The sequence below is a fragment of the Rosa rugosa genome, chromosome 4, assembly GCF_958449725.1.
Source record: "Rosa rugosa chromosome 4, drRosRugo1.1, whole genome shotgun sequence".
NCBI classification, from domain to species: Eukaryota; Viridiplantae; Streptophyta; class Magnoliopsida; order Rosales; family Rosaceae; genus Rosa; species Rosa rugosa.
This window is the reverse complement of record NC_084823.1, coordinates 24,793,750-24,799,749: the sequence shown is the minus strand read 5'-3', so window position 1 is coordinate 24,799,749 and position 6,000 is coordinate 24,793,750. Positions and strand designations below refer to the sequence as shown.

Below are 6,000 nucleotides of genomic sequence, written 5' to 3'. Positions count from 1 at the left end.
GCTTATAATTCTGAAATACAGTTACGAATGCCTTAACGATCGTCAATTTGGCTAAAAATTTACATAAGTGATCTACTTGTATAGATCTAAAATCTGAACGGTCAAGATCTTAATATGCGATTGAAAAGTTGGTCTAATAAGCGATTCTGTAAGATGACTATAAAAAGCGATCCCTCTTAATTCTCATTTGTTTAGGCATTTTTCTTTTTTTTGGAGAAATACGGATGCAGATTATCAATTGGACATTCATTAATATTTGTGAATGAAAATAGACAAATTATATTGATAATGGTCAAAGGTGTACAAATAAAACACTAGGAAAATTTAGCTATTCATAAACACAAAGAAAACAAAGAAAACCCAAGTTTCACCCCGAAACCCGGATACGAGCCTGTGGGGCCCACTTTAAGTGAAATTCTACCGAAAAATCGGCAGAACCTCTCCTAAAATAGGCTACCCAAATATTTCACAAAACCTGGATATGATTAATAATAAGTTCCTACTCAGATACACATTCCAATAATTACATTCCAAGTGTATATGTTACATTCAGGAAGTACGAATTCCACCTTAACCTCCATACGATAACATATTCTCAAGCATTAACATTCTCCAAAATAAAAGGTTATCAGAGCAGTGCTACATAACTAAGCCGATATCATGCAAGGTAGGTTAAGTATTAACCTACAGTGACAGGACCCGCCCCGGATTTCACCCTGAAATCTGAAGAGGCCATGCGGGGCCCACCTTAGAAGAAATTTTACCAAAAATTTGACAGAACTTCCCCTAAAAATGGACAACCCAAAACCTGAAAAAAAAAAAAAAAAAAAAAAACATTTACACTTCGAAATCATCCATCCTTATTCTCCTGGAGCCACCCTGCTCCCTATATTACAACATCTCCCATATCACAAAACAATTCTGAAACATAAGAATATTAATCTCAAGAGTTATCAGAGCAATCTATTTCTCAGGCGTACAAGAAGGTAGAATACAAGATAAACGACCAATACTTTTATAATGCGGAAGCTATGACAGCTATGCCTCAACCTCAAGTACGCTCGACCTCAAGCTAAACTGGCCTGCAAACTGGGCATTTAAAACCGAAGGGCCCAGGGGAAAACATTTAAAATAAGTTAGAGTGAGTGGACGAAAAATAAGTACTTTCAAATGTATAAGTAAAACTTAATGCTTTCCCAAGTTATTCTCTAAAATCTCACATGCAGTAACAATCTTGAAAACACTCTTAATCATCCTCTTTACTGAAATCTCAATCACGTAACAAGAACATCTTGAAATCTCTTAAAATCTCATCCTCAATCCTTATAAAAACATCTTTTTCATGAGGCTCGTTTGATGACTAGAAAGGACTGCTGTCTAGTCATCTCATGCCATCTAGGAGGGACTGCCACCCAGATGACGCATCGGAAGGGACTGCCAACCGGAATAGGAGGCGGTGGATAGATGGGACTGCCAACTAGCCACATGTAGTAGACGGGACTGCCGACTTAACCACAGGTAGTAGACGGGACTGCCGACTAACTACCTCATGTCATCTGGAAGGGACTGCCAACCAGGTGATGCATCGGATGGGACTGCCAACCGAGCTGTAGTCTGGAAGGGACTGCAAACCAGACTATTACCTAGAAGGGACTGCCAACTAGGTAAGATACGCATGCGCCAAAACTGGCCTCCTTAATAAACTGAATAGCCTCATCAAGAAACTAAAAATAACCTCTTTCAATTACTTGCTTTCGGAAAGAAACTCGGTATTACTTCAATAAATCAATAATAATTCACCGAAAGCATAACTCAGGATTAACTCACTAAATCAAACCTCAATATCTCAATAAATCCTCGAAAGCATCCTCGAAAGCATAAAATCAAATACTCTGTAAATCAATAAATGCTTTCGGAAAGAAAACTCAATCTAACTTCAAGGCTGATAAGTACGGAGCTTAAAGCTCAATAAATCTCGATAATTCAATCATGCTCAAAAATTCGATGAAACATTCGTACTCGTGAATCCTCACAAAAACCGATATTCGAAATCCATGATTCTCATAATATTTGCTAAATCAGTCACTTCCCGAAAATCATTCCTCAACTCAATAACTCATGAATAACTATCTCAAAAATCTACTAAAAGCCCTCGGGAAGGAATTTCAATACTAATCTCGTAATCCATAAATAAATCTCGATAAATCAACGCTCAAATATTCAAAACATAATTAAATCTCAATTGGAAGAAAATAATAATACTACATGCGGAATTAATTTAAAAACAAATGTCCACTCACAGTACTATTTAGGCGACCATGCTACCGGTTTCCTACGTCGAGCAGTAGCTCGGCACGTCGCCCTGTACACAATTATAATTCGCGAATAACAATCCGGAAATTAAATACAATTCCCACATCAAATCCTCATAAATCAACATTTTCATTTCTTCTCCAATTTAACCCAAACTTCACCATTAGTACCAATTCATTAATTGAAGGTTTCTAGGGAAAAACTGAGAGAAATCCGATAGTGGAATTTCTCATAAACCAATAACCAAACTATTGAACTTCGGAAATTCTGATTAATATCCAAACCTCCTCCAATTTCCACCAAACACATATCCATAAATTCATAACAATATATACTAGTCAATAGACCAAAACAACTCACCAAGATCGGCCGGACGCGCCGCCACAGGCAGCTGCGCCTGGCCCACGCGCCGCCGGTCAACCACCATATCTGGCTACCAAATTTTACCAGCATCAACAACTCAATATTCTAAGAATCTTTCATAACTGTGGCCAAGTCAGAAAATACCTCTAAGTGGCCGAACAATTAAGTAAACCGAAGTAGAGTAAAATTTTCTAATTATGCTTTCTTCCTCCACGCTGCAAATCGCTTCAAGATATTTGGGGAGCTTCAAGTACGCCTCAAGACGCTTCTAAAAAGCCTGGCTTTGTCGCCGGAGGTGGCCGGAATTGAGGTCAACGGTCACTTGCTACAGTAAACTTCTCGGCCTTGGTGCGCCATTTTCCGGCCAAAACGTCGTGATCTACCACCGTGGGGAGGTTGGGTACGGGCAGAGGAGTCCAATGGTGCCCGCCTCACGTTCCCAAGTGGCCGGAGGAGGAAGTTGCAGGGGTGAGGCCGAAGAGAGAGAGTGATGCGAGAGAAGAGAGAGAAGACGCGGGGAAGGAGAGAGAGAAAGCAAAAAGAAAAGTTACCGGCCAACAGTAGAAATTCAAATATATACTACTTACTGTGAACAGTAACTTTTACATTTTCGCGTATAACTTTCGTATACGAACTCCGATTTTTACATACCACATATGCACACGCTCGGTTTAACGTCCACTACAACTTTCATGAAGGAAATTTTCTCAAATTTTGACCCGAACAAAAAGTCAACTTTTAGGGCCCCCTAAAATGTCAAAACAGAGCCAAAAATTAAATGTAAATGTCGTTTACCCATCGAAAGACTTGTAAACTGGTAAATTTAGGTTCGGGACGTCACATACAGTCAAAACGGAAGCGCTGATTCCTATGCCTCAAGTTCCTGGACGCGATCTCAGCAAATCTGAAAATCTGGCCATTTGAAACCGAAGGGCCCAGGGGAAAACATTTAAAAACCGTTAGAGTGAGTGGACGAAACTAAAATAATTTATGAAACCAATGCTTGAATGCTTTCCCATTTTCTCATTAATAAAAATCCAACATGCAGCGGGATTTATAAAACAGTTCCAACTCATTCCTTTGAAAACCATCGTTTCATGAGACATCGCTCGATGACTAGAGAGGACTGCTGTCTAGCCATCTCATGCCATCTGGAGGGGACTGCCGCCCAGATGACGCATCGGAGGGGACTGCCGACCGAAATTTAGGAGGCGGTGGTTAGAGGGGACTGCCGACTAACCACAGGTAGTTAGAGGGGACTGCCGACTAACTACCTCATCTGGAGGGGACTGCCGACCTGATGACTCACCGGAGGGGATTGCCGACCGGGATATAGTCTGGAGAGGACTGCCGACCAGACTATTACCTAGAGGGGACTGCCGACCAGACTATTACCTAGAGGGGACTGCCGACTAGGTAATGTACGCATGCGCCGAAAATAGCCTCCTTGCCAACTCCTTTCTTTAAATTCTTTTCTTTCCATGAAAACCACATTTACTCAAATAACATTCCAATATAAATTTAATACCACGCTGCATGCATTATTTAAATAAAATAAAAGTCCACTCACTGGTGAGTCTCGCAGCTAATCCTGCTGCCTGCCCGTGTCCTCCTCGCTCGAGGGATCAGTACGTCCTGTAGCAATGGACAGGATATAATTAACCTCGATAAAAAAATTAATCTAAGAGTCAAACCTTACTCCTTCGGAATTTAATACTCATTACTCAAAAGAAATTTCCTCTAACAACCAATTCTTCAATTAAGGATTCAACTCTCGAATTTCGGAATTCCTTACCATTTCAATGTCCTCAAAACTCTTTAACAACTCAACCATAAATTAACCACCAAATTATAAAATAATTCCTTCCCAAAATTTCCAAGTTCTCTCTTAATTTTCCTTTTCAATCCACAATCACTTCTCCAACTTTCCAACACATTAGTTCAATAGGAAACTATAAACAAGAGCATTTAACCTATAAAATTATAAACCACAATACTCAAAACAACCACATCCAACATCAAAATTCCAAGGAATCTCACTATCCGAACAACTTCAAATCTAACACAAAACTCAAAGATTAAATCCAATTCCGGTCAACCTATTTAGCTCAAAATCATCTCCACAACACACCCAACAATTTCCATACCTGCAACAACAACCAAATTCAAGCAGAAATAGCCGGAAAAATCAACCAAAAACCAAGAACTCGTCAGTTACTGTTCACGATACTGTTCACCTTCGAATTTCTCCTCTACCGGTCGATTCAAGCTGCAATAAGCTACCCACAAGATCAGTGTTCTTCCAACAACAAGATTCACCAAGGTTTCTGGCCGAAAATCACCGGAAACCAAAAACCCAACCAAGAAATCGAAAATTTTCGGTTTTTCTCTACTCTTCGATTTGCTTCGATCCAAGCCTAATCACCTAAAATCCTTACCTGAGATGGAGGAGAAGGAAAAGAGGAAGCTTCGATGGCCGGCGACGAGTCCAACTGGGGTCCGGCTACGGTGATTTCGCCGGAATTTGGGTCCGGTCCGTGGAGAAGAGAAAAGAAAGGGGGAGGGGCTGGAGGTCGGGCTCTGTCCCGATTTTCACTCTCTCTCTCCTCATTTATTCACTTCCCCCAAAATAAAATAAAAATAAAAATTTAAACTAAAACTATAATTAGTAAATTTCAATTATTCAATCACAACTTTCCTGTAGTAACTTCGATTTGAACAAACTACGTGTCCACGAATTTGATTTTTCGTATACTACGACATTCTCAAAGAAATTTCCTAATTTACCAGACTAAAGAAAAAGTCACTCTTCAGTCAACCACGGTAAAATGTAACTAGTAAAAACTTTAAGGTACGGGGCATTACAACTGCCCCTATAATTTTTTTTTTTTTATAAATTTTGTTGTAAATATTAATGTGGCTATTCATGTAATTGCAATTAGTGTTGCGTGATATATGCCAATTAAGATTGATTGGTGATTAACAGAATATAATTAGCGATTAATTGATTGTAATCAGACGAGTGATTGATGTAATCGTTAAATAGTTACATTTTGTAAACCTGAGGTACTCCTATATAAACCTCATTGTGAGATGAATAGAATCACTTCATTCTTTGTGTCTAAACTCTCCCTCTCTCAAATTCTTTTACTATCGTTTTACAACACGTTATCAGCACGACAAGCTCTAGGATTCAGATTGCGAGTTGCGGAGAAGAGGTGGTTCATCATTCAATCAAGAGAAGAGGCGAATAACTCCTGAGTTATTGGATTGGCTGAGAAGACAACCTTCTCAGTTCTGCACATATAAACTGAAGATTCATCT

The 6,000-nt window shown here is 39.5% G+C and overlaps 1 long non-coding RNA gene across 2 annotated transcripts; it reads right to left on the bottom strand.

Annotated features, from left to right (window-relative positions):
• Nucleotides 1-919: 919 nt before the first annotated feature.
• Nucleotides 920-3,204, bottom strand: LOC133746150 (uncharacterized). Of its 2 annotated transcripts, XR_009863987.1 has the most exons (3): nt 2,674-3,204; nt 2,301-2,362; nt 920-1,089 (listed from the first exon to the last, which is right to left on the bottom strand). It is a non-coding gene; the product is annotated as an uncharacterized LOC133746150 (long non-coding RNA). The 2 variants fall into 2 exon arrangements; XR_009863988.1 differs by lacking the exon at nt 2,301-2,362.
• Nucleotides 3,205-6,000: the final 2,796 nt, after the last annotated feature.